Here is a 12,537-nt window from a genome sequence, read left to right as displayed (position 1 = left end):
GAACAGTCTGACAAAAGAAACTGGAATTTTGTTTGTATTTTTTCAGCTACCTGTGAAGTTTATGATACTGTAGTTGATTTGTGTGAAGTATTTCACTAGGATATAAGAACTCACTGTCCATCACTGCACATTTAATTATAGGTTATTCAGTGATTATAAAAGGGTTTCCAGTGCTTTTACAAAGTAATATGCCCTCTACCCTATAACAGGCTTACAAAATCCTAACTATCTGAGAAAAAGCACCATGATCTAGAAAGCTGAGGCTAACAACTTATAAAGGCTGTTTCAGTGGATAGAGAAACAAAGAGATGCCAGTATTTCACATGATTTTTCCATGTAATCAGGGGTTAGCTACTTCAAACTTTTCAAGACAAATACTAGCACAAATAACTGACCCCTATACAATACTCGAGGCATTGCTAGAACTTAAAACCACTCACAAACATCGAAAGATAGGTGAATGAACAAATGTTTTACTCATACCATCTTAGCCAGCAGCTAATCACATAACTTCCTCCTTTCCCACCCTTCCACACTTACTTTTCGCTAACTTAGACATTAATATTTTAAATTTTATTGAGACAGTGTTGCACTAGAATATTATCCTCAGGATGGTAATGGTTGCCATCAAACAGTTCAATGACCTATGGACAATAATGGAGATGGATTTTCAGATGACAGAGCACTGTTCCCCACTCCAGTTTTTAGATTTTTATTTTCTTTTGGCGCACCAATGCCTGGAAAACTCCCAGAAACCTTTGAATACACTAAAATGCAAAGTTCAGAAGTCACGAAGGTAACCAAAAGGCAAACAAAGAAATGCACAAAGATGTGAACACAGTCTCAGTCCACTCAGCCAAAAATAAATTAAAATCTTCCTATATAACAGAAAGAATGTAGCATTTTCAGATAAAAGTCCTCTTGGGGCTTTTTTGTTATAATTCTCAGAGGCATTCAAGATAGAAGCCAGAGGATCAAACAAAAACCTGACACTTCCTGTGGATAATCATGTTTTACCACAACTTGTGGTTTCTTTAATACAATGCAAATAAAAGGTAAGAAACTTTAATGTTTTAAGAAAGTTTCCTGTACCTTTAGGAGATCCAGAGAGTGAAGATTTGGATTTAGTTCTGAATAGGATATTTATGATGGAGAATGCCTAAAAGGAAAAACAGAGAGTTAGCATTCTGCTTCCTAAAGCTACAAAAAGATCTTCTGTAGTAAATGCCTCACCACTACATTGAGTTTGCCTCATCCGTTTGGATGACAAGAATTTGTACGACTATTAAATTCTCACTGACAGACTGCTTAATGGAGTTATGTCTTTTGAAGCAGAAATTCCAACCTGATCCAAGAATCTTCTTTCCTTGCTCTTTCCCCAAACCCAAGTGACTTTTCTTACACAAACAGTGGAATCTCACAACAGTGCTCTTCGCAGGGTTATAAGAGTCATTTGCAAATTTTCTTTCTGTAGTAAGGCTTCCAGTTCTGTCAAAGTTAACCTTCGTCCTAACAGCCCTAGAGATCAGCTACTGAAATTAGACCCAGACCTTAATTCACAAAGCCAAACCAAAAGCAAGCCAATAACCTGAGAAACTCTGGCAGCTATTAACTGCAAAAATCTGATATAAATTTAACCATTTGGCTGCATTTCCAGTCTAATGATTTCACTCATAAATAGGCATATAAAAAAAATCAACCTAGCTAAAACCATTTTAGAATAAAATTCAGTACTGAATATGAAACCTGTCACTGCATGGACTGCTCTAAATGGAAATCAAAACGTATTTTATTCTGCTTACAAATATAGCACGAAGTGTATAATCCTTCTTTTCCATGACTAAAGCCAACTGCGCGCAGATGCTAGCAACATTACTACCAGCAACAAAATGGGTAAGATCTCAATCTTGATTAGGGTTAGAAGAGCATGTAGATAAACAAGCTCTTGAATTTACTTCAGACAGCCATTTCAAAATCCTACAATGAATCTTAGAACTATAACCAGTTATCTTGGAGGAGCTGTGCAGAACAGATGAGGATACAGAACCTGGAAAAGGCAGACATCGTGCCTATTTTTTCATCTGGAGAGTGAAGAAGGGAGACAAGAGGATTACAGTCCTATCAGTTCAACTTCTCTTCTAGCAGTTTTTCTGAAGGCTTAATTAAGCACCTGGAAAACAAGGAAATGGATAATACTCCCAGACGGGACCAAAACCAAGTTGTGTAAAGATACCCAAATTTTCTCCAGCCATCTCTGGTGGTCTAACCAGGCTCAGAAATGAGTCACTTGATCTCAGCAGGAACAAATGCAAGGTTCTGGGCAGGCACTTTGCTGATCAAACACAGGACAGAAAAACCACCAACTGACACCAGCAGAGTTGGAGGAGAGTTACAACCAACATAACATCATTACCTAACACAAGCCAATGCTGACAGGCTCTTTTAGAAAAAGCAATCATCATACCAAGATGCAGAAATGGAAGAATAGCCTGAGAGCTATCTGCAGTAGTCCTACTCTGTATTCAGTGTTACTGAGCCCTCAGCTGGAGCACTGCATCCACACATGGGTACCATGCTTCAAGACAGACGTGGTCCCAGTTAGCAAAAACAAAGTAGGAAAAGCACAAAGCACTCAGCTTTAGAAAAATACAACCTTTAAGAAAAACACTAAAGGATTTGGGCTTGTGTATGCTGAAGAGGAGAGGGCTGGCTGGGGCCTGACAACCAGCAGCCTTCAAGTACATAAAAGGTTTTTGGAGTGGAAGAGAATAACCTGTTTTTCATGCTTAAAGCAACAGAACTAGAGGCAAGAGGCTTAAAAGTGCATCAAGAAAACGCTTTCCTATAGTAATGGTTGCAATGAACTACACTGCTTTGGGCAACAGAGGCGACTTCACTGTTGGCAAACTTTAAGTAATCGATAAACGTCCATTTAGAATGAGGCTGGCATACCTGACACCGCAGAGGGATGGACTACTTCACTCCCTCAAGTCCCTCCTAGCCCAGATTCCCATGACTGCAAACACACTTTTGTGTACTTGACTGTAACAGCACATTTCCGTCTCCGATAAGAGGATGACAACGGCCTTGTTAAACAACAGGTTTAGCAAAAAGGGGGATCTCACATGGGTCTTACCACAGACTTGCTCTGAACTCTGATAAACGACTTGAAAATACAAGAGAGACTAAATCCTCCAAGAAATAGGTTTTATTCATTGTCAGGACCAGAATACGGAAGGGTGTCCTGTTCCTTAGGATGCACACATTCGGAAGGCTGGAAGTTATGACATTCTCATTATGCTACGTGTTACAAACTTGCATGTGTACCCTGTTAAAATTTTCTTTGCATTCATTCATGACCCACCAGCACCAGGCAGGAAGGGCTGTTTACGGAACGATAACAGAGTAGAATGAGAAACAGAACAGATACCAGATAAAACCATCAAGATTCAAATTACAAGGACTTCTTGACATCGCCAACTAAAAATCATGTCATAAACAATACCCAACAAAAAGTTCTAGCTATAGGAAATGAGGTTTTAAATTAAGCACTAATTTATTTCTGAAGGGCAGATGCTTCATAACACAATGCATCTGAACAGTTACTGACCCTTCAGTCACATAGCAGGGAAGATTAATTGTTCCTTATCAACAACAAACCCTGTTCTCAAAGCAGGAAAGTTCTTTTATCCCTATTTCACAGATGGGCAACTAGAACACAAAACCCAAGTCCTATCCCTGCAGAAGGACGTAGGTATCCGAGGTGGGGGCTAGGCAGCACTGAAACAACTAAAGGAACTGTGGAATGCACAACATTTACTCACTAACCCCTCTGTCACCTGTATTTTTACATGCCCGTAGCTCTATTGCCACTCAATGTCAACCAACCCGCATTTGGGTAGAAGCGCGGCATTGCAGTAGCGCTTATCTGCCACGCAGAAACAATCTGCTGAGCTGGTCTGACGGAGGAGGCCAATCCCCCACAGCTCAAATCAGAATTTATGGTCACATCAAAGACAGACCCATTATTCAACAACAACATTTTCACCTGTTGTTTCCAGACTGGGGAATATTACAGGACATTCATTACCTAGATAAAATATTGGTTAGAAAGATTCCTCCTCTCCTCCCCTTTTTTAAAGGAGTTTTAAATAACTCAAATGTGGTGGCTGAGGCTCCTTTGTCCCACACTCAACCATTTTGGAGCAAGAAGAACAAATTGCCACAAATTCTAGGAGGTTTGTTGAGACGGTTTGTTTCCTAATATACCTTTGAAAAAGCCACATCAGTGGTGGCTTTGTAATATATAGGATAAAATTCTAATACATTTGACTGCTGTAACAGTGTTCAAGAACAACATCAAACTATTTACAATCGGAAAGTCTAATTAAATATTCACTACCAATCAAGATAAAAAGACTACAAATTTTACAGACTTAAGGCTATTTACACAAAATGTAAAACACTAGCTGAACAATGTTTTCTTCTTAGATAAATCTTTGTCTACAATATTTGGGCAAGACAAGGCATCTTAAAGGCAACACTGACTGTAGAAAAAGATGATGCTCTTTTCGAGTACCAGTAAGATGAATTTTCAAAGGCAGAAACGCTAAATATTAAGCAAATTAATTCGGGACTGAAAACATGGATTATTAATAAGAGAACAGGTGATGAAAAGCTAAAATTTGAAAGTAAAATCTGAAGGAAAAGAGGGAACTAGCAGATGTACACATAAACCAGACAGTTCCAAACATAATGCAAAATAATAAACCAGAAAGTGATAAGTCAGTCATGAATAAACGCTTAAATGCTTACTTCAATCTGAATTAGTTAGTACTGTGACAAAATATTGAATGAATTTTTTTTTTTCCCTGCAGTAGAACAGGTCAAAAAAGCCCACTGATACTGATTACAGTTAACATGGTAATTAGTGCACAGATCTCCTCTATTGTTCCAGCTGCATCTTCAAGAACTCTTATAAAATAATCAACCCCTCAGCAAGGATCCTAGACAAAGTGATTAAAAAAAAAAATTTTTTTTGGAAAGTTCATATGACTTCAGAATAAAGTTGCTGTTCTTCAGTAAGATCTGAAAGGTGCAGAGCAGTTTTCAATTTTGCTCTAACTTTGTACAGTTACATCACCCGAAATTTACTTCAACCTACAAATACTTTAATTTTGCTACAAAATATCTAATACTTTGACTGATTGGTATTGACAGTGAAAAAACAATTAATGCTAAATGTTATGAAAAGTTTCAAACAAAGAAAGAGCGGCTGCTTAAAATAATAATAAAAAAAGAATTGTATCTTGCATACATCCTTTAAGGAGAGTTTTGAAATGAGATTCTGATCCAACATCAGAAAATAGAAAATATAGTAAAAACTTCCACCCATTGGCTCCTTAAATTTTCATTAAGATGTGACAGACATCCGGTGAATACCTCTGTAAAAGTCTGTACATACAAATTTGTTGCATATACGAGATGATAAATAGACAAATCAGAGATCACTTTATTTCATCACAGCTATAGCTACATCATTAAAAAAAATCAAGTTCTGATGTTCACTAGTATTTAAAAAAAATACGTTTCTGTCAGTTTGAGCAAGGGAACTATGTAGTACACTTGCATGTTCTAGTTAGAAGAGAAAATATTTTATAAATATACTATTCCAAAAGCAGACAAAGGACTTCATTCAGGTATTTTATTTCACTGCTATATATATACACCTAGCCTTCATTTACATTCCAAATGATGTTCCTCCCAAGTTTGCCTTAAACCTGCCAGAAAAGCAATGACAAGAATACCCAACAGATGAATAAATCAGAAAAATGGCTGTCAACATATACTAGCTATAGCATCACCTAGATGGGCAACCCAAACGAAATCAAACCCCGTATAACCTCTAGGACAGACAGAAGCAGGGTGAAGATTTAAAAGGAACTTGTTGCCATTACGTCTCCTGAAACACTAGTGTGGTGATCAAACACAGTGAAAAGAAAAGTGAGCCTGGTGCGGTGATGGCTGCCAAAGCCAGTGGGCAATGAGGAGAAAGTGTGATGATGCCAGTATTCAGAAAGAAAGCTAATGCTGCTAATACCAGCTGTCTCAGTGTTTGCACTGTAATCTGTACAAGGAGGAGGCTGGGGGCGTCTCCTGCTGTTGTCACCATATCTCCACCTTTTATCAGAACAGTCAGACAAGTCTAGTTCAGTCTCGGGAGTTTTCCCACCGCGATCGTGTGCCCCTGAGACTTTGCAGAAGTCTGTGACTGTTGTCACCCACTCTGGGCAACCCGGGGAAGGAGGATGGCTGCAGTCACTTTCCTCCAAGGGGTTCGCAGAGCCTAAACCAGCTGTGCTGCCACCAACCCCTGTGCCGGGGCCGGGGGGAGGACCGGAGCCACCACTGTCACCCTCCGAGCCGGAGCCGGGAGCGGGGATTTTGGGCAGAGCGGGATCGCCAGCATCACCTGCCTGGAGCACCTGGGGTGCCAGGAGCTGCCGCTCGCCCCGCCGCACGGCCTCGGCGGAGCCCAGCCCCGCCGCTGCCACTTCCCTCGCTAGGGACGGCCAAGTCCCCCCCCGCCGCCGCCCCCACCTCTCGCCCCGCGGGCTCGGGGGGCGCCGCGGCCGCTGGGGCAGGGAGGGCGGGCGGCCAGGGGCCCGCGCTGCCCCCGCCAGCGGCCCCACCGAGGCTCGGCGGGGACGGCTCCGCGGCTCCCCCCGCCGCGACCTGCCCCGCTCCCCCCCTTCCCGCACCCCCCCCCCAGCCCCGCGCCGGGCGCTCCCCCGCGCCGGGCCCCCGCCGGGCGGTGGGGACAAGGCCGGGGGCTGCCCACCGGGCCCGCCGCCGCCCCCGGGAGCCGGGCAAAGCCCCGGGCGGGGGAGAGGGGGAGCGGCGGGGGTTGGCCGGGGGGGGGTTGGCGGGGGGGGGGGAGCAAAGAGCTGGGGGGGGGGAGTAAGGAGCTGGGAGGGGGGGCGGGCCCGCCCGCCGCGGGGGCTGTCCCCTCCCCACAGCCCCGCCGGCACGGCTCGGCACGGCCCCCGCTAGGCCCCGCCGCCGCCGCCACCCCCCGCCCCGCTGCCTCGGCGCCGGGGGGAGCCCGGGCCGCCTCCCCCCTCACCTGGCTGCCTGGGCTGCGGCTCCCGGGCCGGCTGGTGGTGCGGGCCAGCGGGCGGCTCAGTCCATGGGCCGGGTCCCGGGGGGGGGCCGGGGGGCGACCGCGGCAGCGGAGGGAGGCGGCGGACACAGGGCAAACACTAAAGAGAATGAGCGGGGCCAGCTCCGGCCGGGGAGGAAGTGACGGCACCGCACCGGGAGGCGGGGCAGGCGGGTAGCCAGTCGAGGGCGGCCGAGCCCCCGCGGGTACCGCCCCCCTCCGCTCTCTCAGCCAACGGGCGCGGGGACCGGCCGGGAGCACCGCCTCCTTCGCGACGACTACAAGTCCCGGCGTGCCCGGCGGCAGAGCCGCGGCCCGCCTCGGGGCGGGGGGCGAACTACAGCTCCCGGCGTGCCCCGCGCGCGCCAGGGCCGTCGCGCCCAGCCAAGATGGAGGCGCCGGAGGGAGGCAGCGGGTCGGGCTCCCGCCGCCGGCCGCCTTCCTCCGGGGCCCGGCCCACCTCCCCTCTCCTCCCGCTCCGGGGCCCGGCAGCCCCGTTCGCTCTAAGCGGACGAAGGCGATCCCAGGGCCGTGGCCTCGGCGGCGGCTGAGGGGCGTCGTGAGCGGCCGCTCGCACGGCCGGGCCGCGGCCGACGGCGCCCGCGGGGGCGGCTGCGAGGCCCCGGGGGGAGCGGAGCGGAGCCCAGCCCGGGGGCAAGGCCATCCTCCAGCCGCTGGGAAAGCCGCCACGTACGAGGCAGCGGCGGCTGCGGCGCGGCCGGAGGCCGGCAGCGGTGCGGGTCGAGGCGCCCGCCGGCAGTGCGCGGCTCGGCGCCCCGTCCGCCCGTCCTGGCGCTTGGCCTTCCTTTCGGTTTAGGGGAAGCACAGGCTCGTACGTCAAATGCCCGTTTTCTACTTCCACCCCTGCGTTTCTGGGAAAGGAAGAAGGTGACACGAAAGAAAGGCAGAACTCGCTTGTTCCCCCCACGGGAAGCCTGGTCTGCCTTCACGGAGAGAGGAAAGGAGGCCGAAGGCGTACCTGCGTTCAGCACGGGTGCATTCAGGTGAAACGTCAGCGTAAAGTTACTTTCAAGTAGGGATTCGATAGTGAATGTCAGCCAACACAACTAGGGAAGAGTATTTTTTAAAAAAATAAATCTCAAATTTCAAAACACAGGCGGGTGGGAGGAAAAAATCGTGCTGAACCCCAGAAGAGACACAAGTAAAACCAGTAACTACATACATGCAAAGTCCTTTCAACAGAGAGTGCCCAGGAAAAAACTCCACAGCTTGTGTGTACAGCTGTACGCAACTGACATTATTTAACTCAGCAGCGAACTGAGGTACACTTAAAGTCAAGCTCTACACTTGAATCTAAAGAGTATATGTAACAGGTACGTAAGGGAAATCTGCTTAGTTCCTGTGCACAGCTTTAATTTGCCTTGTTTGCATCTACCCCCTATTTCCCAAAGTCCCCACCCAGCTGCACTACCTTAACCATGGCTCTCAGCAGGTTTGTGATTGTTTCTGCTGGACTGTTGAAATTACTACCTGGAGTGAATCTATGTAGATTAGCTAAGTCAAAGCCAAGATATGAATGTATTTATTTTACATTAAGAAAGCAAAAATTCCAGCATGCCACTACTGAAGGCTATAATTTCTAGTAATTTTAGACTTTTTGTACAAATTGAGCCTTTAAATACTGTTATGTTGCTTCAGATACCGTAGCTCTTGAAAGAAGAGTGAAAACTACGTTAACAGTAGCATGCAGCTGTCCAGTGAGCTTCTGATGGCAGAAGTTTCCCTTCCTGGGTCACTGTAGCAATCAAAATGCCCTACAAGATTTAAATAAATGCCATCAATTTTTTTAAACTTAAGTATCATTAAGTATTTTAAAGACAACACTTTTCCTAATCTGTATGATTTCTTAAAGCTTTTTATAAACAACTGCTTTTTATAACAAATCTGCACTAGCAAAGAAGCTAGCAAAAATGACAGTACAATATGAAAGAGACCCCAGCGGTTTTGCTAGAATAGGTCAATCCCTTCTGTCAGAAAAAGATACTATGAGAACTTTTTGTTTTAGAAATATTTTATCTTTCTTAATAGATAAAAATACATTTTAAGTTACAAGGTTGCATTTAAACCCTATGGCACCATTAAATTGCAAGTCAGTAATTTCTGCCATTGTTCAGCAAAAAAAGTGTCATCCAGCCTACAACATTTACTAACTGAATACATGTAACTTAATGCTACAGTAAATGCAAAAGCCTTCATATTTAGTGGGGAGAATCACAACTACAACATCTAAGCAAAACCAAATTAGAAATAAAAAACAATATACCTAAAGCTCCATATCCATTTCTGTATTTAATACTGATATGGATTCCAAAAATACCATAAAGAAAATACATCATACACTTAAAATCAATTGACAATATAGCATTTAAAAGACATTCTCCAGTATATAAGTATATAGATATATATCCCATATCACATTTAAACACCTATTCATATGTTCTTGTGGTCTGTTGCATAATAATATGTGCTGTTAGATGCTTTAATTACTCCAAGCCAGCAACAGTTACATTTCAGAAGGAAATGAAATTTCAACTGTTGTGTAATCATTACTGCAAGGCTTAATGTTGTCTATAACAGAAACAACATTTGTGCAGGTTTTTTGTAGAAAGTTAGGTGGAGACAGGGAATTACAAAATTTTCTTTTTTTCCAGATTGAGTTACATTAAAAATTCAGTTTTATGTTTTCTTTTTCCAGAAAATCATGAACGTCTGGATAAGTGTAAAATCTGCAGGAGTAGGACACAAAGTAAGTGCAGCCAGATGACGAAGTTGAACATAATTTAAGCAAATACTTATGTAATTCAAAAGTCCGAGGAACACTTGGCACACCACCTCAAATATCCAACACATTTGTCCTTTCATTTGGAGTATATTTACTCCTCTTATTATGTGTATGATTATTAATTATTCAAAAATGTTACAGAAATTTTCCACTCTTATTTATGCAGCAGCTTAAACAAGGACTTATTTCAAGCTAATAATTTGTAAAATATTTGAAACTTTAATCTTCTTTTATGAAGGAAGCAATAATGTAATTATAGTATTTTCAGATGTTCATGTAGAAATCTGATATGTTATTAATATATTTTCTTTGTTAAATATTTCAAAATACCCCTTATATCAGGCACAAAACCAGTGTGAATTTCTCTTCACAGCTTTTAAAAATGAACGCTTTTTACTAGGAAGCTAAATATATCAACTAAATGCGCTAAACCCCCTTTATTCTGCTTTTCTGACATGTTACTCATTTGTAACAAATATCTTACTTTCTAATAAGATTTATTACTTTATTATTAAAGTACTTTCTTCTATTCTCATCTTGAATACAATACAGTAAGTCTAGCATAAGCTTTGACCTCATGTGAATTAGAAGATTATTATTCTGAGAGAAAATTTTTAAGCCTGTCGTCACTTTGCAACTAGCTGTCAACAGAAGTCACTGAGCTTTTCATGTGTTAGCTGGTACCTATTATTATAGCCCATATTCCCCAGGAACACCTCAACTTTCCTCTAAATTATATTAAAGGCAATAATGGCTTCATTTAAATAGGTAAGGGTAGAAAGCTAAGGGCAAGTAAAGCATTTATCCTACTTCCTGATAGCTGTGTAGATTTATAGATGGATTTAGATTTTCAGAGAAGTCATGCCTGGAGCATATCTTTGTCAGTTAGCTGCACAACTTTAAAAGCAAATGCTTGAAAGAGGAGAAAATGTCTTTGTAATACTTCTGCTGAGGGCTAGAAGAACATGCATGACTCTTCTCAGCTTTTTTTTTTGTTGTTGATGGAATCTGCAAAACAGGTAACAGGTATTGAGAAATCCTATTGTTTCTATGAAGAAAGGATTAAGCTGTTTTAAGACAAAAATCAAGGTTTGACACTGAGGAGCTTTGGTACAAGGAAACCGCCCAGCCATTCTGGAGCATGGGGTATAGAGGTATCCATACTAGCTTTCCATGAACTACTGTGTACAGTCTAGCAGAGGCAGCTCTGTTTGTCAGGTGAGACAATTTACTCCGCCAAATATAGATGGATGCCTAAATCTCCATACTGCTACAGCCAAGCTGTTTTTATTATCCAAGCTAGTGCAGGTGTATAGATGCTGTGCTGCAAACTTCTTCCAAAGTTTTGTCAAAATGTTTTCGAAGTGATTCACCAGCATTTTAGCAGCATTTTTGACAGCTTGAAACATGCACTCTTGGGCCTGATAAAGGGAAGCTCACTGAATGGTAAACCTTTTCTGTACAAGAATGAGTGAACTTCAGGGAAGGGTGAAGAACTGTAAACAAATGGATTGCTGTGATCAGCTTTGAGCAGGATTCTCACACAATGCCTTATGGTTAACTCATGCTGGTGACAGTAGAAAGACATGCTCTGACAGCTTTAATCTGGCCTACCCCTTCTTGACAATACTACAGCTCTCAGGAAGGCTGTTCTTGTGGAAAGGTCATGGAATGAGCACAAAAGTACATGCAACAATCAAAGAAGTGCAGCCTGATGGAAGGCACATTCAAGCAAGCTACTGAAAGCCTAAAGAAAATCAAGTTTTCAGAAAGCAGAAGTCAGCTGAGAGAAAGAATGTGCTCTGTCTGGCCTCATCAGAGAATTTTTAGAATTAAATGTCTGGCTTAATGAGAGGATAACTCTTATCTTAGCACACACTTATATGAAGAAATAGAGAAACAGAACTTCGCTTTAATATGTGTTGCCAACATTGCAGGAATGCTGTTAGTATTGTGGCCCATTCACAACCCAAGAAAACAAGAATACATACTGGTCTTGAGGGCAGTGGCATTTTGGTTTTTTTTTGTTTTGTTTTTTTTTCTTAAACCAACCATAAGGTATTTCTTCTGCTACAAAAGCCTCAGACCATTTAGAAGCTGACAACCACAAGTCAGTCAGTAGGGTCCAAAAAAGGACAGTAGACAAGAGTAGTAGAGTTCTGTGGTGTCCGAAGATCCCAAAACAGGTGTCCCTTTGCCCACTTTATACTCAGAAATGAAGAAGTAATCTTTTTCCCCTTGAATCTGAATAATCTACCTTTATCAGTTGCAAGGGAGAACTGGCTACTTATTTTCAGAAGTGTTTCAGAAGAAGATCTCAGGTGATGGGCAGGAGCTAACTGTCTAACATTAAATTAGATGGTCCCAAGTCCTCAGAAGATCCATTGACACCAGGTGTTTCCAGCCTGAGCTTTCTAGCTGGTGGAAACTGGTATTTGCCTGTTTAACAGGGGTGGCCTAGAGAAGTTCAGCAATCTTGCAAAAAACTGTTACGACATGGCTTGCATCAGTTTCCACTAAAATTAACAGATAAATATAATTGGAACGTTGTGCTGCCTTCTGAATCTTGGCA

At 43.4% G+C, this 12,537-nt stretch overlaps 1 protein-coding gene and 1 long non-coding RNA gene across 9 annotated transcripts in view; one reads left to right on the top strand and one right to left on the bottom strand.

The window, feature by feature from the left end:
- Positions 1 to 7,277, bottom strand: part of STAU1 (staufen double-stranded RNA binding protein 1) — a 35,424-nt gene extending 28,147 nt beyond the window's left edge. For 4 of the 7 annotated variants that reach the window (XM_075018978.1, XM_075018999.1, XM_075019010.1 and 1 more), the window contains exons 1-2: positions 7,127 to 7,276; positions 1,093 to 1,159 (exon numbers count right to left, since the gene is read on the bottom strand). The gene's annotated coding sequence lies outside the window, so the exon portion shown is untranslated. Of the gene's footprint in view, positions 1 to 1,092; positions 1,160 to 7,126 lie in introns of all 7 variants that reach the window. The other 3 variants (XR_012648780.1, XR_012648781.1, XM_075018990.1) reach the window with 2 other exon arrangements.
- Positions 7,278 to 7,544: 267 nt separating this feature from the next.
- On the top strand, positions 7,545 to 10,008 carry LOC142026133 (uncharacterized). Of its 2 annotated transcripts, none has more exons than XR_012648779.1 (3): positions 7,545 to 8,166; positions 8,366 to 8,496; positions 9,879 to 10,008. It is a non-coding gene; the product is annotated as an uncharacterized LOC142026133 (long non-coding RNA). The 2 variants fall into 2 exon arrangements; XR_012648778.1 differs by having other exon boundaries at positions 8,280 to 8,496.
- Positions 10,009 to 12,537: the final 2,529 nt, after the last annotated feature.

Source organism: Buteo buteo, chromosome 2, assembly GCF_964188355.1.
Source record: "Buteo buteo chromosome 2, bButBut1.hap1.1, whole genome shotgun sequence".
Taxonomy (NCBI): domain Eukaryota; kingdom Metazoa; phylum Chordata; class Aves; order Accipitriformes; family Accipitridae; genus Buteo; species Buteo buteo.
Note: the sequence above shows the minus strand (reverse complement) of the source record. Positions and strands in the feature narration are given on the sequence as shown.